Genomic DNA, 27,728 nt, shown 5'->3' on the forward strand with positions numbered 1-27,728 from the left:
TTATGTCAACTTGTTGACGACAGTTAACATGATTCTGTTGCAAATAGCCCGTAGACACCTGTTGCAGTGGGTTCAAAGGATTAGAACCAGGTTGTATTGTATTTATCATATCTTGCTGAGAGTTGGAATTTATCGATACGCCAGACAAGGAATTATGCTGCAAGTTGGTATAATTATTCTGTTGCATTAACTTTTGTCTTTGAATAGGTAGTTGTTGCATATGCTGATGGTGGGACTGCTGTCTTAATTGCTGGTTGTGAAACATTTTCTGTCTATGCGACATTCTCTGCCAGACGCTTGAATTTTGCTGTGGGGAACCAAACTTTTCCTGCACTGGGTTAGTTTTACTTTGAGAACTTAATGAGCTTATGTAAACTTGTTGACGATGGTTAACAAGATTCTGTTGCAAAAAGCCAGTAGACACATGTTACAATGAGTTCAAAGAATTTGAACCAGGCGGTATTGTATTTAACATGTTTTGCTGAGAGTTGGAATTTGTCGATACGCCAGACAATGAGTTCATTGCTTGCTGATGTTTCATTAACTATTGACTTAGAAAAAATTGTTGTTGCATCAGTAGTAGGTTGCATAGCGGTGTTAATTGTTGGTTCTTCAACATTTGTTCCCCGTGTTGTATAAGATGTAAATGTCGCAGCGAATTTGAGTTTTGTTGTAGGGATTCGAGGATTACCTATTTCTTTAACCGTTGCTTTGCTTGCTGCTATTCCGTTAACTTCTGTCTATGAAAAAGTAGTTGTTGCCTCTGCCGATGGTAGGACTACTGCCTAAATAGCTGGTTCTGCAACATATTTTGTCTCTGTGACATTGATAAACGCTATCAAAGATACTTCATCCAATACTAAGCATCAACGATCGTTCAATAGAAATATAACCCAACTAGTGAGTTGGGGTCAAGTCCCAATGGAGTAGTTTTTCCTTCAAAATTCGAAGATGAAGTTGTGACAACAATCTCTTGATGAAACACTTGTTACGACTTTATGGTTATAGTTTCGAATGTCAAATTTCACTCCAATTTCACGAATCAACACGAAATAAAGAAGTAGTAAAGTAGAACTTCGGGAATTGACTAGCCAGTTGTCGAATTTTACTTTAGAGGGTGAATGATGATACTCATAATAGGGTAATTTGTTGTGGATAGGTCGGTCCATATATAAGAAAACTTTCTATCGAACAATTACCTTAGCTATAATGAATTCTCTCGAACTTCAACACTAATCGGAAGATGCCCAACCCTTTGTCCTCATCAAATCCACTCTCTCGAGCTGGATACAAAGGATAGATTTCGTATTTCACTATCTCGAGTAGAAATCTAGATAACCGACTACTAAGGATGCTAAGTTTACTACCTTGGTTCTGTGCTTCTCTGTCAAGTAAGCTCACAACACGAGACTTGTTACACTAAATATGCAAAACAACTTCAAAACACAATAGCAACTCAGACCCATTTCAAATTAACCTCATTATTTGCAATTCAACAATACCAACTTAGCAAAAATCAACAATTGGCTTCATAGTGAAAACCCCAAGAGAAGGGTTTTAGCCACTCATGACAAAAGTACCAAAATCAACATCCATCCTCATTCCCATAGTTTAGTACAAAATGAGAATTATATAAGGAAATCAACTAAAAATCTTCTCTATTACAAAATCACTAAGAAATCATGATAAAATCACTCTCAAAAGCCTTTGGTAATGTTTTCTCTCTAATTAGGTTTGTCCTCACGTTTATGAATGAATCTCTCTCTAGCCAAAACTAATTTAAACAAGTCTGATGTGTCACTGCTTAAGACCACTAGGCGAGGTAAGTCGGGTGTCTCCGATAGATCGGCGATTCCCCAATTGTTCTTTATCTCGCCTTCATATTTAACTTCATCTTGGTCTGGCTACTGTAACTTTATGTGATCTAGATCGAGATCGCCGAATAAATCTGCGATTCTCCCTTTTTCCTTCTATCTCGCCCATCAACACTTGCTTGGATCTTCTTCAGCACTTTTGGTGACCTGGTTGTCCTTCGCTGACTAGATCGGTGACACGCTTAATAGAATTTCTTCTCGCCGAATTCTCCCCCATTTTAGCTCTAGCATTATGTAACTTTAGGCGGTATCTTGGCAATTTGGCGATTCGCTGAATGACATTGGCGATCATCAAGTCTTCATTTCTTCATTCCTTTAGCTTGGTTTGTTCCCTTCTTGATCAATAGTGTCCATGAATTGTTCCTAAATCAAATACCTGATATTCAAGGATTTACATCATTCATTGGCACAAAACATGCATTTGAGGACACTAATTTTGTTAAAATAAAGCCCTAAATGAGTCCAAATCGTGGACTCATCAACACCCCAAACTTAAACTTTTGCTTGTCCTCAAGTAAAAACTCAAGTTCAGCAGTTCAAAAAGGGATGTCTCAAATAGTTCTACAAAAGATTCAATCAATAATGCACACAAAGGTACTCAATTTAGTCATGTAAGGATCAATTGTGCACTCAAAGATTCAAGTTGTGACTCACCACTATCAAATATTCTCAAGTTCGCAATACTTGTTTCAAATGCAAGTTCAAGCTCAACAAAGGTACTCAAATGCCTTTACACAAAGAATGATTCCATATTCATACACAATGGGTCAACAATTTTAAGTTCCGGAATCAAATTCAACGCTCACACTCACAAAGATGAACACAATGTATGATTTCACCCATAGGTGTGCCCGTATTTTCCAACCAATATTTGTTTCAGCTAAATCAAGATCAAAAAGGTCTTTTCAAGGCTTGTAACGGGGCTGAGTGCAAAGATATGGTGACTTAGGCTAAATGGCTATAGTCCTCATTATAATGTGGTGTGAGCATCATTTCCTTTCCTTTTCTTCATCATTGTTCATTCGTGCTAGCAAGTCATCCCATTATTCACATTCCATGGACGGTTGGAAACCCCATTTCTTTTTGCATTTTCACTACTTTATTCTGCAACTTTTTCTTTCTTCTTCTTTTTTTGTATGGAAGGATTCCATTTTTCTAAAAACCATGGATCAAAAGGGAACATCTTTACACTTCTTGAATTACCCTTTTTTTCACCACACCCCCAAGTTAGGCTTTTGGCCTAAGTTGGCTATTCAAACAAACAACAAATTATGAGGATTATGGTTAATGGATTAAGAAAGGTCACAATTTCATCATGTTTCTTCCAAGAAAAGGTTAAGGCTCAAAGGGTACTCAAGTGAGGTTCATACACTCACAAGGTTGGCCAAAAAAGAGGTATAATAACAAATTGTTTCACACTCTTCAAAGTTGCCCAAGATCATATAAAGAAATTTTCATCACTTAGTCGACCAAACCATCAGGGCAAATTCTAGGTGATATCACACATGGTTCATGGTAAGCTCATCACACAAGGCATAAACACCAATGTCAGACAAGACTCCACACTTTCGCTAGTGTGCAATGCTCATCACAAGAGATTCAATTTGATACTTGGCTAGTCACAACGAGATGCAAAGATTTCATATATTGTCTATGCGACTTCATTTGGCCTCATCATAGCCGCACATTCAGTTCTCTTCGATTATGATCACTATTTAAGTCATCGGTATTGATCAAAATCGATACTTAAATTTGCAAGAGAACAACCACATTCACAAAAAGGGGAGGTGGCATAAAAAGGAGGAGGTTCGTTTAGTTCACTGACCAATTTCCACCACCCACCAAAAGCATTCAACATTGTCCTCAATGTGGGTATAGAGCGGGCATTACCGCAAATAAAAAAAATAGGAATAATAAATAAAAACTAACAAGAAATAAGAATTGTCTAGTCTGTAAACAAGTAGATCAGGGTAACGAGGAATCTTCACTGAATGCCTAGTTGGCGATGAAGTTAAACGGTTGCTGAATGCTTCGGCGATGTGCCTAATGCTTCGGTGATGTGCCTAATGTTCTTCATATCACCCTTAGTTCCAGTAAACTGCACTCCCAGAGATCGGCGATGATCTACGGGGTCGCTGAACAGATCGACGATCTGCATAATGAACTCAGAACATCGCCGGTCGATCCTTGAGGGACATTGTCAGCATTGACTAGAAAGGGTGACAAAATTCGGGTTGCCTAAGCACATCGTCTCAACCTCATTTATTAGATCCATAAGGCGAACCAAATCATGCTCGCCGAACTAGTTCAGCGACTCACCAAGAGCACCTTTGTCTCGCTAATGATTCCTCTTCTGCAAAATCAACGCACCTTATTTAAAAAACTAACACTTGGGTTACCTCCTAAGAAGCACCTTAATTAACATTGTGGCATGACGTGGAAATGCACTAAAGCATCTTCCAGGTACACCAACTCAATCATAGAAATCTCATGGCATTCTCTAAAGTATAATTTCAAGCGTTGCCCATTCACCTTAAATGTAGCTCCTTATTTACTCTCAACTTCTATGCCACCATTTGTGAATACTCGTGTCACTCAAAATGGTCAAGACCATTTGGACTTGAGCTTTCTAGGAAAATGTCTAAGTCAGGAGTTGCATAGTAACAGCTAATCTCCAACCTTGAACTCTCGCTTAAGTATTTTAGCATCATTCCACTTCTTCATATTTTCCTTGTATAGTGCTGAGCTTTCGTAAGCTTTGAACCAGAATTCGTCCAACTCGTTTAACTGTTCTACTCTCTTTTTTGAGGTTTTTGTCCCATCTAGATTCAGAGCTTTCAGTGCCCACATCACTTTCTGTTCCAATTCGACTGGTAAATGGCAAGACTTTCCAAAAACTAGCTGATACGGAGACATACTAATTGGAGTTTTGTATGCAGTGTGATATGCCCAAAGTGCATCATCAAGCTTTCTAGACCAATAAGTTCTGTTAGCATTCACTGTCTTGGCCAAGATACTTTTGATCTCCCAGTTTGACACTTCAACTTGACCGCTTGTTTCGGGATGATATGGAGTTGCTACCTTGTGTTTCACCCCATACTTACTTAATGCTACTGAAAACCATTTATTGCAAAAGTGTGATCCGCCATCACTAATGATAGCTCGAGGAGTACTGAATCTAGCAAAGATGTAGCATTTCAGAAATTAAACCACACTTTTTTTTCATTATTTGGAAGTGCAACAGCTTCCAACCATTTTGAAACATAATCTACTGCCACTAAGATACACTTATTACCAAATGAACTCACAAACGGGCCCATGAAATCTATTCCCCAAACATCATATAATTTAACTTTTAAAATGGGAGTAAGGGGTAGTTCGTGTCTTCTAGACACTCCACTTTGCTTCTGACATTGAGCACATTTCATCACAAATTCATGCGTATCCTTGTAGAGGGATGACCAGTAATAGCTGCTTTGGAGAACTTTAGCGGTTGTACGTACACCGCTATGGTGGCCCCCAATAGGGAAAGAATGACAAGCATGGAGAATTTCTACCGCTTCTTCTTCCGGGACATATCTTCTAGTGATATGGTTTGCACACTCTCAAAACAAGTATGGTTCATCCCAAAATTACTTTTTAACATCGAACATGAACTTCTTTTATGGGTAGAAGTTCAGCTCGTCCAACATTAATCCGCACACTATGTAATTAGCGAAATCTAGATACCATGGAGTTTGTTTGAGAGTTATTTCAAACACTTGTTCATCAGAGAAAGAATCGTCTATTTCAACCTCAGGCTTGTCATTCTCCCTTCCCTCTAATCTTGATAAGTTGTCAGCCACTTGATTTGTGCAAACTCTTCTATCTTTGACCTCAAAGTCAAATTCTTGCAATAGTAGTACCCACCTTATCAACCTTGGTTTGACATCCTTCTTTGACATTAGGTAACGGAGTGAAGCATGATGTGTGTGAACAATTACTTTAGTGCCTAACAAGTATGACCAGAATTTCTCAAATGCATAGACTACTACTAGCAACTCTTGTTCAGTAATGGTATAGTTACGTTGAGCACTGTTTAGAGTCTTAGTCGCATAGTAAATTGGGTGAAATAGATTGTTGCATTTTTTCCCCAACACAACACCCAAAGTCGTTCCACTTGCATCACACATTACTGATGAGTTCATAATTTGGACTCATTTAAGGCAATATTTTAATAGAATTAGTGTCCTCAAACACATATTTTGTCTCAATAACTGATGTAAACCCTTGATTTTTAGGTATTTTGAGTTAGAGACAAAGCATGGACACTATTGGGCAAAAGGGAACAAAGAAAGCCTTAGGAATGAATAAAAGAAGGCCTGATGATTTATGATGTCGTTCACCAAATTGCCAATATCATTCAACGAAACACTAAATCGCCAAGATATCACCTAAAGTTACAGAACGCTGGAGCTAAAATGGGGGCAAATTCGGCGAGCAACAAGCATATTCAGCGTATAGCAGATCTATTCAGCGAAGGAAAACTAGGTCGCCAAAAGTATGAAAGAATATACAACCAAGTGCTGATAGGAGAGATGAAAGGATAATGGGTAAATCGCGGAGTCATTCGGCGATACCGACCTGAATCGCCTATTCTTACCGTAGCCAGACCAAGAAAAAGTGAAAAATGAAGGCGAGAAGAAAAGGAATCAGCCAATCACCGACCCATCAGCGATACCTGACTTACTTCACCAGGTAGCCTTGAGAAGTGACATTTCAGACTTGTTTAAATTAGTTTTGGCTAGAGAGAGAAATTCATTCAGAAAGAGAGAAAATAATTATTTGTAGAGAAAACACTACCAAAGGGTTGGGGAGCGATTTTAGCAAGATTTTGTAGGAGAGAATATTATTAATTGAATTTCATCTATAATTCTCATTTTGTACCCAACTATGGGGGTGACAATTAATTTTGATCTTTTTATTTTTGAGATGAGTGGCTAAAACCCGTTACTTGGGGGTTTGATCATGAAGATAATTGTTGAATTTACTTTATGGGTGTTTGTTAATTGCGAAGAATGGTGCTAGTTTGAAGTGGGTCTAAGTTGTTACTAAGTTTCAAGATTGAATTGTGTTACTTCGTGTGTCAATTTTAGTGTTGTGCATTTGCTCGAGAGAGAGGTGTGAGACCAAGGTGGCAATCTTAGCATCCTTAGTAGAGGGTTTCCTTAGTTTCAGCTCGAGAGAGTGAAATAAGGAACCCTTCCTTTGTATCCATCTCGAGAGAGTGGATTTGATGAGGGTAAAGATCAGGGCTTCATTCAATCAATGTTGAAGTTCGAGAGAAAGTTACTTTATATATGGTTCGACCTACCCACAACAAATTAGCCCATTATGAGCAGTAATGCTTACCCATTTTTTTGAGATTCAATAATTGGCTGATCAATTCTCCGAGTTTTACCTCTAATATTTGATTGCTTGTGTTGACCTATAAGTTGGAAGTGGTAGTTAAAACCTAGAAATTGAGATTTGACTATTAATTGTTCAAGAAAGTAATTCGAAGGAAGCACTACTCCCTGTGGGATTGACCCTAACTCAATCAGTTGGGTTATTATACTGAAGAATGATTGTTTTCATATAGTATTGGATGAAATGCCACTTGATATGTTAATCAAAATGGCGTCGCTACCGAGGTGTAGCATTACTTAGAATTCTTTGATTGAACATTTGACATTCTAAAAATTCGTTAGCTGTAGTTGAAATAGTTTCGCCCGCTTTGTGTAGGTAGTGGTTGGACTATGTGAAAGTCAACATGAGAGAAGAAGAGATGAATGACAGTTGAGCAGGTCATCGAGAAGGTATAAATGACATCAATAGTGTCTATAACCCAGCTCAATCCGATGGGATGGGTGCAATCTGCATCCCACGAACTGATGAGAGTGTGATGTTTGAAGTCACTAGCACAACTCTTCATCTTCTCCAAATGAGGGGAATATATGGAGGGCTAGACCACGAAGACCCGTATGAGCAGGGTTACCAAATGATTTGTCACTTCAATATTTCTAATGGAGTCTAGATTCATTTAATAAAGAAGTAGTTGATCAATTGGCACGAGGAGGAATAATATTACAACCATTTGAGGTAGCTTCGTTTCTTTGGGATGAAATGACTAGGATAAACCAAGCATGGTACACCCAAGAGGATCAGGTATCTCCATTTCATTTTTGATTAACGCAAGAACAACTTGATAAAGAAAGACAGAGATGAGAACATCAAGAAGATGCTAACTCAAATGGAAGTTCTACAAGAGCACATGAAGGGGACATGTGGAGTATATCGAGTTGAGGAAGGTTCTTCTTCTGGTTACTCAAGGCAAAAGGAGAATCAAGGTTGGAACTTCAAAATATATGAGGAGGGTTTCCACCCACGCCATCAACAACAAGGTGGAAATCAAGGTTGGAACTATCAAATGAGAGAAGAACAAGGAAGATATCATCAATATTGGGCTGAAAAAGATGATTACTGGAAAATGGATAGGACCATGAGGAGAACCATAATCACTCAAGTGAAAGCCCAAAATGAAATGGGAGTGCAGGCAGCCTCCGGGTGAATGATTAATTATCACGCATACATAATAAAGTTGAGGGTCGGATGATTTGTTGAAAGGAATGAAAGATGACTTTTCATCATTGAACAGTAAAGTAAATTCTCATGTTAATGCCATCAAAATACTTGAACGACAACTGAGTATATTATCAGCTCAGTTGACATCAAAGATACTGATGGAAGATGACAAAATAGGGCTGGCTGTAATTACACGTAGCGGAAAGGTGGAGATTGACAAGGTGCTAGGAAATGAAGATACTCAAAATCATGAAGAAGGTAAACGCATGGAGGAACAAGAATCACCTATTCAACAAAACCGTGCTAAAGAACCGCAAAAAGAAGTGAAACAACTTGTTCAAATTCCAAAAGCTATGCAACCTTTACCTAAAATATCTCCACCATTTCCCCAATGCTTAAAAAGAAGAATGAAGATAAAAAGTTCAAGAAATTCTTGTTGGTATTTCAAAAGTTATCAATAAACCTTCTGCTGGTGGATGCATTATTGGAAATGTCGGGATATGCCAAGTACATGAAAGAGCTAGTCACAAAGAAAAGGAACTTGGACTGTGAAACAATTGAAGTGTCCTATAGTTGCAATGCAATTATGACTAAAGAGTTGATCACAAAGAGAGAAGACCCCGAGTGATTCACTATCCCTTGCACCGCTGGCATGCTTTAATTCGCGAAAGCTTTGTACGACTTAGGGGCAAGCATCAATTTAATGTCGTATGCAATTTCAGATACAACATTTTATTTTTCTAAGTTTCAAGTAAAGAGGCCTTGTTCTGAGCTTTTGAAGATTGAAGACTTCCAATTCCATGAAATTGGAAGTGGGTTTGAGATTCTTCATCCTAGACTCGTTTACAGTGAATATAAATCATACCCAGTTGATGCTATTTTGATTTGGTATCATTTTCTTCCTTTTCTCTATGTCTAGCTAAAACCCCAATTCTTGGGGTTTGATTTTGTGAATATGGGTTAAATTTCCTGTTGGGTATTGCTTATTGTTAGTCTATTTGTTGTTTAAATGTGATTTCGTTTAATAGTTGTGTTTGAACTTAATGGGATTGTAGTTACAAATACGATTTCATCTTAGTGTTTTTGGCTTGATTGAGAGAGAGGTTTTAAAACTAAGACTACTAAATTGATAGTCGCTAGTTATTGGGTCGTCATGGGTTCAACTCGAGATATTGAATCCTAGGCCTTTTCCCACACATTTAGCTCGAGAGAGTAAATGGGCTAAGGTGGAGGTTATGCTTAAAAGTGGCAACTCGGTGTTCGGGAGAAATTGAGTTGATTCGGGGTAAGTTTCTTGAGAGAGAATTTACCCCCACTAAAGTCTAGCCTAGTTACAAATGTTCAACAATTGATTATTAATAGCATATACCCGATTGTGTAGTTTATCCCATATTCCTATTACATCCCAAGAATCTCGTCTCCCTATATTCGCATTTTTTTGTTTTCGCTGTTTTACTTGTTAATCGACTACAAACCCCCCATTGATAATGGACATTCATGTCAACCCCTTAATTTATGATGTTTTAACTCGATAATGTTCTAGCTATGGTTAACTATAGCACTTTCGCACTTAACTCTTAATTATCATAAACCGCTCCCTTGGGACTCGACCTCAACCCATTTGGTTGGGTTATATTTCTATTGTACGATCATAGACGCTTGAATCAAAAGTTGTGTCTTGATTACACAAACATCAATATACAAGCAACTTGGTTTGGGAGAACCAAAAGCAACCACCATGAGACTCCTGATGGCGGACCGGTCAATCAAACATCTGTTGGGGATACTCTATGACATCTTTGTAAAGGTAGATCGGTTCATCTTTCCAACCGATTTTATGATTTTAGATTGTGAGATCGACGCCAAAATACCCATTATATTAGGAAGTCCATTCTTGGAAACTGGGAGAGCATTGGTGGATGTTGAATGTGGAAAATTGAAGTTTTGGGTGAACGATAATCAGGTAACATTCAATCTTTGTAAATCCATGAAACACCCAACTGATATTCATGTGGTGTCTACTAAGGATGTTATTGATGAGGCGGTAGCTAGTGTGAGCCATTTAATGTGCATGAATGAACCACTTGAATCTGTGCTTACGAATTATGATGAATCCGAAGTATAGGGCTATAAGGAAGTAGTAGCTGCCTTAATGGAATTAGTAGCATATTCAAAGAATCCAATCAGTTTGGATATTGACCTAAAAAAATAGAGAAAGTCCTACTGCAAAGTCGTCAATTGAGGAACTACCTATATGGGATTGAAAGTCCTTTCCTCTCATCTCCAATATGCTTTGTTGGGGGCAAACAAAACTTTATCAATGATCAGTGCAACTGATTTTCTTGAATGGTAGGTGAGTTTGCTCATTGAAGTATTGTGAAAGCAAATAGAAGCTATAGGATGGACCATCGCTGATATAGTAGGCATTCCCCCTAGTATTTGTACTCACAAGATTCAGCTTGATACGGATTGTAAGCCTAGTGTAGAGCATCAGCAGAGATTGAACCCACCAATGCAAGAAGTGGTAAAAAGGGAGATCATCAAGTGGTTGGATGCAGGTGTGATCTACCCTATTGCATATAGCAGATGGGTAAGGCTGGTGCAATGTGTACCGGAAAAGGGAGGTATCACTGTAGTCCCAAATGAAAAGGAGGAGCTTGTACCGGCTAGATCGGTGACAAGGTGGAGAGTATGCATGGATTATCAGAAGCTAAATTCATGGACTGAAATGGATCACTTTCCAATGCCCTTTATGGATCAAATGTTTGACCGGCTATCAGAGAGGGGATGGGACTGCTTTCTAGATGGGTACACCGGTTACAACCAAATCTTTATTGTGCCGGAAGACCAAGAGAAAACCACCTTCACCTGATGGAACGTTTGCATCTAAAAGAATGTCATTTGGGCTATGTAATGCCCCAGCGACATTTCAGCGTTGCATGTTATCTATTTTTGTGGATATGGTAGAAGACTCAATAGAGGTATTCATGGATGACTTTTCAGTCGTAGGAGATACATTTGAAGAATATTTGGCACACTTGGGGTAAGTACTCCAAAGATGCGTGGAAACAAACCTAGTTCTTAATTGGGAGAAATGTCACTTTATGGTGAAGGAAGGCATAGTTCTTGAGCACAAGGTGTCACAAAAGGGATTGGAAGTCAATAAGGAAAAAAGTGAAATGATTGAAAAATTACCCCCGCCGATTTTAGTTAAGGGTGTTCGCAGCTTATTGGGACACACCGATTTCTACCGGAGGTTCATTAAAGACTTCTCAAAGATTGCACACCCCCTGTGCAAACTCTTGGAGAACGAAGTAAAGTTTTATTTTGATGACGCTTGTATGACGGTGTTTCGATGCTTGAAAGAAAAAATAGTATCCACCCCAGTCATTTTCAGCCTTGATTGATCCGAATCTTTCGAAGTGATGTGTGATGCTAGTGGCACAGCACTGGGATTGGTATTGAGGAAAAACACACCAAGCTTTTTCACCCAATTTGTTATGCAAGGAAGACTCTAAATAGTGCTCAAGGTAACTATACCGTCACCGACCAAGAGTTGCTTTTGGTAGTTTATGCATTTGGGAAATTCCATGCATACTTGTTAGGCACTAGAGTAATTGTTCACACTGATCATGCCGCACTGTGTTACTTGATGGCAAAGAACGATGTAAAACTACGATTGATAAGGTGGGTGATACTATTACACAAATTTGACTTTGAGGTCAAAGATAGAAGAGGTTGCGAAAATCAGGTGGCTGACCACTTATCGAGGTTGGAGGGCAAGAAAAATGATGAACCTGAAACTAACATAGACGATTCCTTCCCCGATGAGCAAGTGTTTGCAATCTCCCTTGAAAAAAACCCCTAGCATGCAGATTTTGAAAATTACATTGTGTGTGGACTACTGCAAGATGAGCTGAACTTCTACTAACGCAAAAGGTTCATGTTCGACGTTAAAAAGTACGTTTAGAGAATGTGCATATCACATCATTAGAAGGTGTGCTCCAGAAGAAGACGTGGTAGGAATTCTCCAAGTGTTATCATGCGTCACCAATGGGAGGTCACCATAGAGGTGTGTATACAGCTGCTAAAGTTCTTCAGAGTGGATACTACTGGCCATCCCTCTACAAAGATGCGTATGAATTTTTAAAGAAATGCGTCCAATGTTAGAAGAAAGGTGGAGTATCTAAAAGGCTCTAGTTACCCCTTACTCTTATTCTAGAAGTGGAGCTATTTTATGTTTTGGGAATTGATTTCATGGGCCGCTTTGTGAGCTCATTTCGAAATAAGTATATCTTGGTGGTTGTAGATTATGTTTCCAAATGGGTGGAGGCTGTTGCACTTCCAAACAACGAAGGAAAAAACGTCATCCAATTTCTGAAACGCTACATCTTTGCGAGATTTAGCACTCCTAGGGAAATTATTAGTGATGGGGGATCCCATTTTTGCAACAAGTGGTTCTTCGCTGCATTAAGTAAGTATGGGGTGAATCACAAATTGGAAGCCCCATATCATCCCCATACAAGTGGCCAAGTTGAAGTGTCAAACCAGGAGATCAAAAACATCTTGGCCAAAACCGTGAATGCCCACAGAACCAATTGTTCTCGAAAGCTCGATGACACACTATGGGCCTATCGAATCACTTACAAAACACCTATTGGAATGTCTCTGTATAAACTAGTTTTTGGTAAATCTTTCCATCTGCCCGTTGAGTTGGAACACAAAGCATTGTGAGCACTGAAAGCTTTAAATCTTGACCGGACAAAGACCTCAAGGGGGAGAGTGGGACAGTTAAACGAATTGGATGAATTCCAATTCAGAGCTTATGAAAGTTCATCCCTCTACAAGGAAAAAATTAATAAGTGGTATGATGCTAAAATCCTTAGGAGGGTGTTTAGATTGGGAGACTGGGTATTACAATACAATTCACGATAGAGACTCTTCCCAGAAAAGCTCAAGTCCAAGTGGTCAGGATCATTTAGAGTGAAAAGAGTATTCACCAATGGTGCCATAGAAGATGAGGGGCAAGATGGAGCTGCACTTAAGGTGAATGGACAACTCTTAAAATTATACTTTGGAGAATGTCAGGAGATTTCTTTAATTGAGGTGGTGTACCTAGAAGATGATTGAGAGCATGTTCATGTCATGCCACGACGTTAAACAAGGGGCTTCTTGGGAGGCAACCCAAGTGTTAGTGTTTTGAATAATGTGTATTGATTTTACAGGAGTAGGGATCATGAGCGAGACAAAAGTGTTCCTGGTGAGTCATCGAACTATTTCGGCGAGTACAAACACTCAACTATCAGTTCACTCCATGGACAACCGGGCAATTTAGTGAAGCTTCCTTGTGACCCTACTCTACTTGTTTACACACTAGATTGTTTTCATCTCTTGTCAATTTTTATTTACTGTTAAAATGTTTAGTTTACTTGCAATAAATACCCTCTCTCTACCCACATTGGGGACAATGTTGACTGTTTTTGTGGGGGTGTGGAGATTGCTCATGTCTCAATGCTGCTCATGTCTCAATTTCCTCAACGTTAACAACACCCCTTGTTTGTATGGAATATAACTTTTCTTGTGCAAATTCGAGTCTCGATTTTGGATCAATATCGATGATCCAAATAGTGCTCATAATTGAACGAACATGAAAGTGTGGCTACAAAGAGACCAAGTGAAGTTACATAGTCATGTGAAATCTTTGCATCTCGTTATGACTAGCCAAGTATCAAATTGATTATCTTGTGATGAACGTTGCACACTAAAGAAAGTGTGGAGTCTTGTTTAACGTTGGTATCGATGCGCTGTGTGATGAGATGACTATGAACCACACATGATAACACCTAAAATTTGCCCCGTTGGTCCGGTTGACTAACTAAGGCTATCTCTTGATATGATCTTAGGCAACTTCGAAGAGTGTGAGCCAATTTGACATATACCTTTTTTTTGGCCTACCTTGTGAGTGCGTGAACCTCTTTTGAACACCACATGAGCCTTACCTTTCTTTGGAATAAACATGATGAAAACATGACATTTGTTAATCCGCTACTTGTAATCCTCTTGAATTGTGGTTGATTGAATAGGCAACTTAGGCCAAAAGCCTAACTTGGGGGTGTGGTAAAAAAGAAGGCAAGTCAAGAAGTGCAAGAAAAGTCGCCTTTAACCCATGGTGTTGAGAAAAATGGAACCCGTCCATACAAAAAAAAGGGAAAAGAAAAAGAAATGGAAAAACTTGGGAAATAAAGTTATGAGAAATGTAAAAAGAAAGGGGGTTCCAAACAATCCATGGAAGTGAATAATGGGATGACTTATGAGCACTAAAGAAAATGATGAAAGAAGAGGAAATGGAGTGTTGAAAGCACCACATTTCGTGAGGATGAAAGTCACTGAGCCTAAATGACCATACCTTTGCACTAAGCCACATTACAAGCCTTTAAAAGACCTTTTTGATCTTGAGTGAGCTGAAAGAATTGTTGACTGGAAAATACGGGCAAACCTATGGGTGAAAGCATGCATTGTGTTCTTCTTTGTGATAGTGAGTGTTACATTTGATTCCGGAACTTTCAATGACTAAACCATTGTGTGTGAATATGGAATCATTCTTTGTGTGAGGGAATTTGAATACCTTTGTTGAGCTCTAACCTGCATTTGAAGTAAGTATAGTGAGCTTGAGAATCTTTGACAATGGTGTGTCACAACTGGAGCCTTTCAATATACAATTGATCCTTGCATGAGTAAGTTGAGCCTTGTTGTGTACATTCATGATTTAGTCTTGTGTAGCACTGTTTGAGACATCTTTTTTAAACTGCTGAACTTGAGTTTTACTCGAGGACAAGAAAAAGTTTAACTTATGGGTGTTGATGAGTCTACAATTTGGACTCATTTAACGTTATATTTTAATAGAATTAGTGTCCTCAAATGCATATTTTGTCTCAATAACTGATGTAAACCCTTGAGTTTCAGGTATTTGGAGTTAGAGAAAAAGCATGGACATTATTGGGCAAAAAGGAACAAATAAATCCTTAGGAATGAATAAAAGAAGGACTGATGATTTATGATGTCGTTCAACGAATCGCCAATATCATTCAGCAAGATTCCGAATTGCCAAAATATCGCCTAAAGTTACAGAAAGTTGAAGCTAAAATGGGGGCAAATTCGGTGAGCAGCAACCAAATTCGGCATATTGCCGATCTATTCGGCAAGTGCTAATAGTCGAGATGAAAGGATAATGGGTGAATCGTGGAGTCATTCGGCGATACTGACCTAAATCGCTTAAAGTTACAATAACCAGACCAAGAAAAAGGAAAAGTGAACGCGAGAAAAAGACCAATCGGTGAATCGTCGACCTGTCAGCAATACACGACTTACTTCGCCTAGTAGCCCATAGCAGTGACATTCTAGACTTGTTTAAATTAGTTTTGGCTAGAGAAAGAAATTCATTCAGAAAGAGAAAAGAATTATTTACAGACAAAACACTACCAAAGGGTTGGGGGAGCGATTTTAGCAAGATTTTGAGAGAGATTTTGTAATAGAGAAGATTATCAATTGTATTTCATCTATAATTGTCATTTTGTACCCAACTATGGGGTGATAATTAATTTTTATCTTTTTTATTTTTGAGATGAGTGACTAAAACCCTTTACTTGGGGTTTTCATCATGAAGCCAATTGCTAAATTTACTTAATGGGTGTTTCTTAATTGCAAAGCATGGTGCTAATTTGAAGTGGGTCTAAGTTGTTGCTGTTTTTTGAGATTTAATTGTGTTACTTCGTGTGTCAATTTAAGTGGTGCACTTGCTCGTGAGAGAGGTGTAAGACCAAGGTGGCAATGTTAGCATCCTTAGTAGTGGGTTACCTTAGTTTCAGCTCGACAGAGTGAAACAAGGAACGCATCCTTTGTATCCAGCTCGAGAAAGTGGATTTGATAAGGGTAAAGCGCTGGGCTTCATTCAATCATTGTTGAAGTTCGAGAGAATTCAACATAGAAAAGGTAATTGTTTGAGAGAAAGTTACTCTATATATGGTTCGACCTACCCACAACAAATTAGTCCATTATGAGCAGTAATGTTTTCCCATTTTTTTGAGATTCAATAATTGGCTCATCAGTTCTCCGAGTTTTACTCTAATAGTTGATTGTTTATGTTGAGCTATAAGTTTGACTTGGTAGTTAAAACCAAGAATTTGAGATTTCAATATTAATTGTGCAAGAAATGTTTGATTGAAGAGATTGTCATTGTACTTTTATTAAAGTAATTCGAAGGAAGAACTACTCCCTGTGGGATCGACCCCAACATACGTAGTTGGGTTATTATACAGATGAACGATTGTTGGCATTTACTATTGGATGAAATGCCACTTGATACATTAATCAATTACTTCAAAAGATTCTGACCAATCAAGACTAATAATGACCGGGGTGGACACTAATTTCTCCTTCAAGCAGCGGAAATCCACCATACAAGCATCATCAAATTGGAATTTCACCTCTTTTTCTAAGAATTTGCATAGAGGATGTGCAATCTTTGAGAAGTCTTTAATGAACCTCCGATAGAAACCGGCATGCCCTAAGAAACAACGAACACCCTTCACTGAAATTGGCGGAGGTAGTTTCTCAATCACTTCAATCTTCGCCTTATCAACCTATAATCCCTTTTGTGACACCTTAGTCTCGAGAACTATGCCCTCCTTCACCATGAAGTGGCATTTTTCCCAATTCAGAACCAAGTTTGTCTCCACACATCTTTGGAGCACTTGCCCCAAGTGTGCCAAACATTCTTCAAATGTGTCTCCAATGACTGAGAAGTCGTCCATGAATACTTCCATAGCATCCTCTATCATGTCCGCGAAAATGGATAACATGAAATACTAAAATGTTGTTGGGGCATTAAATAGCCCGAATGGCATTCTTTTAAATGCAAATGTTCTATAAGGATAGGTGAAAGTGGTTTTCTCTTGTTCGTAAGGCGCAATGGAAATTTGGTTGTAACCAGAGTATCCATCTAGAAAGCAGTACCAACCTCTCTCTGATAGTCGATCAAGCATTTGATCTATGAACGGCATGAGGAAATGATCCTTTTCAGTCCACTAATTTATCTTTCGGTAATCCATGCACACTCTCCATCCGGTCACCGGTATTGTAGGCATAAGCTCCCCTTTTCATTTGGGACTACCGTGATACCTCCTTTTTTCGGTACACATTGCACCGGACTTACTCATTTGCTATCCGCAATAGGATAGATCACACCTGCATCCAACCACTTTATTATCTCCTTTTTTACCACTTCCTTCATTGGTGGGTTCAATCTTCGATGATGTTCAACACTAGGCTTACAATCATTATCAAGCTAAATTTTTTGCGTACAAATATCGAGAGGAATGCCCATTATGTCCGTTATGGTCCAACCTATAACTTTAATATGCCTTCGTAACGCCTCAAGACGCAATTTCACCTGCCATTCAATCAAATCAGCCACAATGATTACCGGTAGGGTGTTATTTGCCCGAAAGAAAGCATATCAGAGATGAGGGGAAGTGCTTTTAATTCCAGACTTGGTGGGTCTTCTGTTGGTGGCTTTGCGGGAGGACTCTCTCTATTTTTCAAATCAATCTCCAATTTCAATGGAATCTTTGAATACCCTCCCAAGCTTGAAAGAACATCTACTACTTCTTCATAACCTTGAATTTCAAATTCATCATAGTTAGCAAGTACGGCTTCAAGAGGTTCACTCATGCACATCAAATACCTTACGCTAGCCACCGCCTCATCAATCATCAACAGTGGACACCACATGTATGTCACTTGGGTGTTTCATTGATTTACAAACATTGAATGTTACTTCATCTTCGTTCACCCGAAACATCAATTCTCCGCTTTTAACATCTACCTAAACTCTTCTTTTTGGTACAAATGGTCTTCCAAAAATAATGGGAATTTCAGCATCTATTTCATAACCAAGAATGACAAAATTGGCTGGGAAGATGAACCTATCAACCTTCACCAAGATGTCGTAATGTATCCCTACAGGATGTTTGATAGAACGGTCAGCCATTAGGAGTCTCATTGTGGTTTCTTTTGGTTTACCCAACCCAAGTTGATTGTATATCACATATGGCATTAAGCTGATGCTTGCCCCCAAATCGCATAAAGCTTTAGAGAATTGGAGCATGCCAATGGTGCAAGGATGGTGAGTGCCCCGGGATATTGTTTCTCTTTTATCAGCTCCTTAGTCATAATTTCACTGCAACAATGGGAAACTTCAATTCTCTCAAAATCCAAGCTCCTTTTCTTTGTGACTACCTCTTTCATGAACTTGGCATATCCCTGCATTTCCAAAAATGCCTCCACAAGGGGGAGGTTGATTGATAGTGTCTTGAACACTGGCAAGAACTTCTTGAGCTTCTCAACTTCATTCTTCTTCTTTAAGCGTTGGGAAAATGGTGGAGGTATTTTTGGTAAAGGTTGCATGACTTTTGGAATTTGAACATGGGGTTAAACTTCCTTTTGTGGTTCTTTGGAAAGGTTTTGATGGATAAGTAACTCTTGTTCCTCCATTCCTTTACCTTCTTCATGCTTTTGAGCATCTTCATTTCCCATCACATTACCGATTGCCACCTTTTTTCTACGAGTAACCACAACCAGCCCTCTATCATCATCTTCCATGTTTATCTTTGGTTTCAATTGAATTGATAATAAACTCAGTTGTCTTTTAAGTATCTTGATGGCATCGGCATGAGAGCTCACTTTACTGTTCAATGATGAAAAGTCATCTTTCATCCCTTTCAACAAATCATCCGAACCTTCAACTTTATCAAGTATGCGTGACAACAAGTCATTCACCCGAGGACTGCTTGCACTCACTTTTGATTTTGGGCTCTCACTTGAGTGAGTATGGTTCTCCTCGTGATCATCTTCCCTTCTCCAATAATCATTTTTCTCAACCCAATCTTGATAGTATCTCCTTTGTTCGTCTCCCTTATGATAGTTCAAACCTTGATTTCTGCCTCGCTATAGATAGCGTGGGTGGAAACCCTCGTCATATCTCTTGGAGTTCCAACCTTGATTCTCCCCCACCCTTGAGTAATCGGAAGAAGAACCCTCCTCAACTCTAAACACTCCGCAAGTCTCCTTCATATGGTCTTGTAGAAAATCCATTTGGGTTAACATATTTTTGATGTTTTCATCCGTCTCTCTCTCTCTTTATCAAGTTGCTCTTGCGTTAATCTAAAACAAAATTGAGAGACTTGATCCTCTTTGGTGTACCACGATTGGTTTATTCTAGTCATGTCATCAAGAAGAAACGAAGCTACCTCAAATGATTGTAACATTATTCCTTCTCGTACCAATTGATCAACCACTCCCTTATAAACCGAATCAAGACGTCGGTAAAAATATTGAAGTAACAAATCGTCTATATCCCATAAGTTGGGCATTTAAGTAGGAGCTTCTTGAATCTCACCCACATTTCATGGATGGTCTCCCCTTCCCGTCGCTTGAAACTTTGAATTTCGTCTCTAACTTTCAGCATCCTTGATGGAGGAAAGAACCTTGTGTTAAATGCTATAACCAACTCCTCCCATGATGTGATGGAATTGTTTGGTAACTCGGCTAACCAATTTTTAGCTTCTCCCATTAAGGACAGTGGAAATAACGGCCGCTGAATTGACTCTTGCGACACATTTATCAATGAAAGAGCTCTACAAAACTTTGTAAAGTTTCTCACATGCTCATGCGGGTCTTCATTGTAACGACCCAAGAGCACCCCCTAGCCGTCACATGCGTATTCGACCTCTCGGAGGTCTTATACAAGCCTTAGCATTCATTCATCGCATTCGGTAAGAAAAAACCCGTAAAGAATAAAAACACTTTTTAAAACAAATCCATAATACTCATAAAGTCTTTCAAATGTAAAGAAGTAGAATTTCTAAGTCTCATGTAACATCTTAGACACGAATAGAACATTTTAGGGCCACGGCCCTTTCCATCAATAGAAAAAAATAAGTCTTATACAATGTCTAAGTGGAAATACTAGAAAGATAACAACTATGTCCTCGAATATATGAGGACATACCAAGCTTCTTGAGAAGAGTCAATATCCCAAGCTTCCTCAAAAGATCTCCTCACTTCCCACCACCTACACTTATAACAATAGATAAATATGGAGTTAGTTCAATAAGTACTAAGTATGATGACCATGCAAGAAAACATGCACAACGGACATTTACAAGGAATGTATGCTTTTAAGACCTTCTTTAACAAACCTTTACAACCACAAGAATAAACCCACATTTCAAGTCACCATTCACAATTAAGACCATATTCACATCATTTACAACTCAATTAATTCAAGTGCACAATACTTAAACAAGATAGTAAAGTAATTCCTTCATTACCATTTAAGCCTCTATCTCAAGTCACCCTAAGCCACACTTAAGTGAATAATGAAGTGACCGCTCATACAACCTCTTCATATACACCTAAGTGTTCCTAAGAGTTACCATAGACAAGGGTTTTATCATTACATTATAACACACTAAGTCAACATTCTTTATAAAACCATCTAAGAGACAAACAAGCATATATGGGACAATCACATAATTGCCCTAAGGCTTAGGGAACTCACTTTAGCATTGTTTAAGCCTACTCGTGCCATGTGTAGATAGCATCCCATACTACTACCTACACGTTATAGAACCTATCCAATACTAGAGTTCATATCCCACATGATGGAAATAGGCCTTAACCGACATAGACCACACTAGCAAGGTATGGAATCCGGAGTCTATCCTACTCCGTGGAGGTTGTTCTACTTGCCAAGGGTAGAACTAAAAGCAACCCATGTTGGTACATGGTTTAAGAGATGTCCAAGGATGTTCATTGTGCTAATCTCATGCTCAACTAGGCCACCATCCTAACCACATCCACTCCGTGCTTAGCCTTGGTTTCCATAGAGTATTCAATCACATATGTACTAGAGAGGGTTCCTTTTCTAGTTCAACCAACTCATAGTACCTCTTCCCAAGAATGGCCCCATTTCTTAGTCATAGCCAATCTAGGTTCATAAGGATAGCTCATTTGACTTTCTTAGATAAGGATTTTCATGTCGTTCCGGCTCCATCAATCTCTAAGTCTATCATTTCACTCAAGAAGGGAACATCGCCCTAAGGCCCATCCTTCAAGGTTATACATTTTCTTAGGAAATCTAGACTCATAAAAAGGCACTATGCTTAAGCCTACCAATTCAAGTCTTGGCCTAGAATTCCTCTTTTAGCATTTATAGGAAGAGCTCCATTACTAAGTCATAGTCCAACCAAACATTCATATATATAATCAAGCTTCCATGACACAAGACAAGATACTCAAGTCTAGCATATGATCTACAACATCATCTTATGAAAACTCATCATAGTCCATCATCACCACATATCACAATTTCAACAGATACATGCTTCCACATTAGCATAATAATACTTTATACCTTATGAAATTAATACCGTTAGAATATCTTCACATTATAGCTTCACACAAACTTTACATATAGCTTCACATAGGACTTTACATATAGCCTCATATATGTATAAAAATACAACAATATAATAACACTCATATATTGACCTTCATGGCCTCAATTCCCAATAATACCACACAAGAATAAGATATAACACTTCCACCAAAGGTGGGTTCAACCTACCAACAACAATCAATTCCATAAAGAGAGTTCAAGCTTTCTTACCATAATCCAAAGCCATAGCCAAAATCATCAATACTTCACCCATAAGGCTTACCACCCTTAATTCATCCATTATCAACAATTAATCATAAATAAAAACTTAAACACCACAAGAGATATCAATACAGTTCACTTTACACATAACTCCATCAACTTTGAATTTATAGAAAAAGACCCACTTCATAGCAAATTTAGGGTTTTAGTGAAAACATGGATTCTTGAAGAAAGTTCATATAAAATCATCAATTCTACTTTAATTCACCAATATAATGCTTTCGAAAACAATTTATCAATGAACCCATGCTTATAATAGAAATAAGGTGTTTTGTTCTTTGAAGACTTTTGAAACCCTTTTGAATAGACTCCTTGAAAGAAAGGATAATCAAGGATCAAGGGTCATCATACTTTAGACTTGATATATCCCACGAAAATTTGATGAAGAAAGCTTGAAATCTAAAACCCTAGGTTTCCACTTCTCCTTCTTCCTTGAGTTGAGAGAGAAATATTGAGAGTGAAGAACTTTGGGATTTGATTTGGGAAAAGAGAGTAAATGACTTGTTAAAAGACTTAAAACCCTATATATTTATATTATAAACCATTTAAAATCAACACAACATAATAAACAATTAAAACGAAATTACTTAAAAATCCTTCTCTTGAGGCAGCCTGTCAGGGACCACACCCAACTAAACGGGTCGTGAGGGTGCCCACGGCTCGTGGTGGTTCCCGTGGTCCTTGAGGCAGTGAGCCTCCCTCACTTGCCAAGCCCTCCAAGGCCAAGTCAAGTTCACGGAAGCTCCCACTATCCGTGGTCAACACCACGAGTCGTGGTGATGCTCGTGAACTTGGAGGCAGTGGCTTGACTAAATAGGCTTGCAAGCTTTGCCAACAAGTGACCTTCACGGCCACTTTTACGAGCCGTGGTCATGACCACTGGCCGTGAAGTGGTCCGTGGTCATAGGGCAGTAGTTTGGCCAAGGTTGAGCAAGCCTTGTCCCTTTGGTTTGGCACATGCCTCTTCCTTAAACCATCATTTAAAAACACCTTTTCAACATAGAGTCTAGCACGTGCCTTGACGTTGACTCATGAAACTCTTTTAAACACTACTCGGGACAACCATACTCCATCAAAACACATGTGAAGCTCTAGTTCTTCCTACCTCATTTTGAGGGGCATTACATTTATGATCTAGCCCTCCATATAGTCCCCTCATTTGGAGTAGATGAAGAGTTGTGCTAGTGACTTCAAACATCGCATTCTCATCAGTTTGTGGGATGCAAATTGCACTGTTTCCACTCGATTGAGCTGGGTTGTAGACACTATTGATGTTGTATATAACAAAAACTAATTCAATTATAGCTAACAAATTTGAGAGTATAAAATCTTCAATCAAAGAATTCTATGTAACGCTACTCCCCGGCAGCGGCGCCATTTTGATAAACTCTATCAAAGGTACTTCATCTAATACTAAGTATCAGCGAACGTTCAATAGTAATATAACCCAACTAGTGAGTTGGGGTCGAGTCCCAAGGGAGTAGTTTTTCCTTCAAAATTCAAAGATGAAGCTGTGACATCAATCTCTTCAATGAAACACTTGTTACGCCTTTAGGGTTATACTTTCAAATGTCAAATTTCACAAATCAACACGAAATAAACAAATATTAAAGTAGAACTTGGGGAATTGACCAGACAATTGTCGAATTTTACTGAGAGGGTGAATGTTGATACTTACAATAGGGTAATTTGTTGTGCATAGGTCGGGCCATATATAAGATAACTTTCTCTCGAAGAATTACCTTTTCTATGATGAATTCTCTCGAACTTCAACACTAATCGAAAGTTGCACATCCCTTTGTCCTCATCAAATCCACTCTCTCGAGCTAGATACAAAGAATAGATTTCGTCTTTAATTCTCTCAAGCTGAAATCCGGATAACCCACTACTAAGGATGCTAAGTTTGCTACCTTGGTTCGGTGGTTCTCTCTCGAGCAAGCTCACAACACAAGACTTGTTACACTAAATATGCTAAACAACATCAAAACGCAGCAGCAACTCATACCCACTTCAAATTAACCTCATTATTTGCATTTCAACAATACCCACTTAGCAAAAATGAACAATTGGCTTCAGAGTAAAAACCCCTAGAGAAGGGTTTTAGCCACTAATGTCAAAAGTAGAAAAATCAACATCTATCCTCATTCCCATAGTTGAGTACAAAATGAGAATTATACAAGGAAATCAACTAAAAATCTTCTCTAATTAGGTTTATTCGCACGTTTGTGAATAAATCTCTCTCTATAGTCAAAACTAATTTAAACAAGTCTGATGTGTCACTGCTTAAGACCACTCGGCGAGGTAAGTCGGGTGTCGCCGACAGATCGACAATTCATCGATTGTTCTTTATTGCTCCTTCATTTTTCACTTTTTCTTGGTTTGGCTACTGTAACTTTAGGCGATCCAGGCTGGGGTCACCAAATAACTCTGTGATTAGCTTTTTTTCATTCTATCTCGCCCATCAGCACTTGCTTGGATCTTCTTCAACACTTTTGGCACCCTTGTTGTCCTTCGCCGACTAGATCGGTGACATGCTGAATATAATTTCTGCTAGCCAAATTCACCCCCATTTTAGCTGCAACATTCTGTAACTTTAGACGGTATCTTGGCAATTTGGCGATTCACAGAATGACATTGGCGATCAGCATGTCTTAATTTCTTCATTCCTTTAACTTGCTTTGTTCCCTTCTTGATCAATAGTATCCATGAATCATTCCTCAATCGAAATACCTAAAATTCAAGGATTTACATCATTCATTGGCATAAAACATGCATTTGAGGAGACAAATTTTGTTAAAATAAAGCCCTAAATGAGTCCAAATCGTGGAATCATCTGACATTCTCTGCCAGACGCTTAAATTTTGCTATAGAGGATCGAGATTTGCCAGAACTGGGTTCGTTCCACACTGTGTAATTAATAAATTTATGTTATCATGTTGAAGACAATTAACATGATTTTGTTGCAAGGACCGACTTGCCACCTACTGCGACGAGTTCAACAAATTACCTTGTCCCAAATCCCATCTAGAACCAGGTTTTACCATATTTATCATGTGATGTTGAGAATAGGAAATTGTCGGAACACCAAACAAGGAAATATGTTGCAAGTTTTTGAGATAATTCTATTGCATCACCTCCATAGAACAATGTATGGGCTGCATCGATGGATTAGTATTACCTTCAAGAGATTGTGGGTTCTGAAGTTGCATGGAAGATTGATGAAGTTGCCGCTGTTGTGGAGAAGAAGTCGTGTTGCATGCCCAATTGGAACTAAGAAAGAAACTTATGTGCTTCTCAACCATGACCAGTTTATTGTTGTGATTAAGTAGAATATCCTGCTTGTTAAGCCTCTTGAAAAGCATAATTCATTCCAGCGTCACCTTGAACATCTTGAGATTTTTAATGTTCTCATTTCGAAGATGCTAATGAAGAGAGTCGTTCCTAAAATCACTAAAAAATCAGTTTAGTCAAAGTCCTGTTTCTTGCCCTTAGCAAACTTTTGAAATTCATGCATCTAGAACTACCCACGGCAATGAAAAAGGGAGGAAAATAACATAGCTAGGATGGTTCACACAATTTAGCAGAACTAGGGAGGCCTTAATTCCTTCTCCAAAAGCAGAACAAACTAATAGAAAAATTTCATGTGAAAATAACTATTTTATGGTATCTACTACCACATCAACTTTACAATTATTCACAATGCTTCAAAACGAAAAAAGACTTCACAATCATTCACAATGCTTCAACACACAGAAATGTTGCAGATGCTAGAAATAAAAAAGAATTAGCCGCATTACAACTATGAGAGCATTATTTCTCAAGATTACAATCAACAAGAAAGGATCTTATTTGAGAAGTTTCCATCAATTGAAGAAGAAAAAAATGAGAATTTAGTGTCTTGGGCTTCCTGCATCAATTCCCAGTTTGAGGAGTTTCCAATAACCAATAGAATAAAATATGCAAATGATGGAACTATGATGAAGCACTTAAAGGGGGTGCTTATGACATACCTGTTGCATTTTATGAGAAATTTTCTCGTATAAATCATTGAGGTCTAATAAATACATTTCCTTCATATACTTTATCTGCATTATAAATTTTCAATAAGTCAAATGCAGAAATGTCAACAATGCATTCCCATGTGGTTAGGTGATAATTAGATTAAATGTATGATACATTAGAGAACAAACTAGAGAATCGTCATAAAACAAATTTCTAGATAAAAAGGTTAAAAGTGAAGTAGAAGAGGACGATTAAATCTAATTAATGTATAACTGGTAAAACAAGTAACTGATCTTTGCTTCCTTTAACTTTTTGGTACTCTCATCAAGAATACAATTTCCGCAATGTGATCGTATACCATCCCAACTAGGAGGAATTAGAATAGACTTTTTAAAAGTTAGGTTGGAAGATAAAGCACAGTTTAATAGCCACTTCCTAGCATCAATGTATTTCATGCTCTGATGGATTATTGATCTTTCTTTCGCTACTAAATCCCTAAATAAGACATATATAGGTTGGAAGGACAACTAATAGAACTTTGTTTCCCATTGGTTGATTGTAAAGAAGGTGGTGGCTGCTTCTTGCTGAATTGAAGTGTCGTAGAAGCTGAATGTGCGTGAGATCTCAATGTTGATATTTGTTACTAATAAACTAAGAACGGTTTGGGGTTGATGCTCTGCTCTACCTCTACTTGGAACAACGCCTTTTCTGGTAAAAGTGAGAGATTCATTACACAGAGTGTGCTTTTAACATGGATTTTTTGGGGCACAATTCTACATTCCGTGGATAATGTGTCTGCTCCTTTACCCTCCTACAATTAAATACTAAACTTTTGTTAGATGCACCTAATCCAACGTGTCACATGTTACACACCTACCACTAGATCAAAGTTCGTTCATCTACTTCAAAACATTAATCTTTTTCCAATACCAACAATAGTTTGTGGTGCTTGGTGAGTCCAAATATTCTATTATAGGGAGCTATAATGCTATGTTGGGGCTGCAGAGTGGTTAGCGGCATTCTTCTTTCTATCTATCCACCATTTTATTATGGAACTTTCTTCGGATTCCTCGGTTCTGGCCAAAAAAGCATGACTGAACTTTACAGCCAAAGCATCAATTTATTGTATTTACAAACCTCTAAGATGAAGAATCTTCAATACCCACTTCCAAATTCTTAGAAATGGAAGTCTTCAAATCTTCAAAGCTAAGGAAAAATGTCTCTCCATCGCAGTTCTAAGCTCTAAAACTGAATAATAAACTTGATATTCTAAAAATTGAATCCTAAACAAAAAATTCAAACAAGTATTTATAGTTGTCAAAAAGTGTGTTGTGAAGGACTAGTCGGCACAATAAGTCGGGATCATCGATCCTTTTGGCAATCCTTCCTTTGGTCATTTGTATCTCCTTTTTGCTTTTGCCTTCAGTATCCTTGAAGATCTTGTAAGTTTGGGCCATAAGGCACTGCAT

The 27,728-nt window shown here is 38.3% G+C and overlaps 1 pseudogene; it reads right to left on the reverse strand.

Moving 5' to 3' along the window:
• Window positions 1-27,728, reverse strand: LOC125861436 (mediator of RNA polymerase II transcription subunit 15a-like; annotated as a pseudogene).

Source organism: Solanum stenotomum, chromosome 4 (assembly GCF_019186545.1).
Source record: "Solanum stenotomum isolate F172 chromosome 4, ASM1918654v1, whole genome shotgun sequence".
In the NCBI taxonomy this organism is placed as follows: Eukaryota; Viridiplantae; Streptophyta; class Magnoliopsida; order Solanales; family Solanaceae; genus Solanum; species Solanum stenotomum.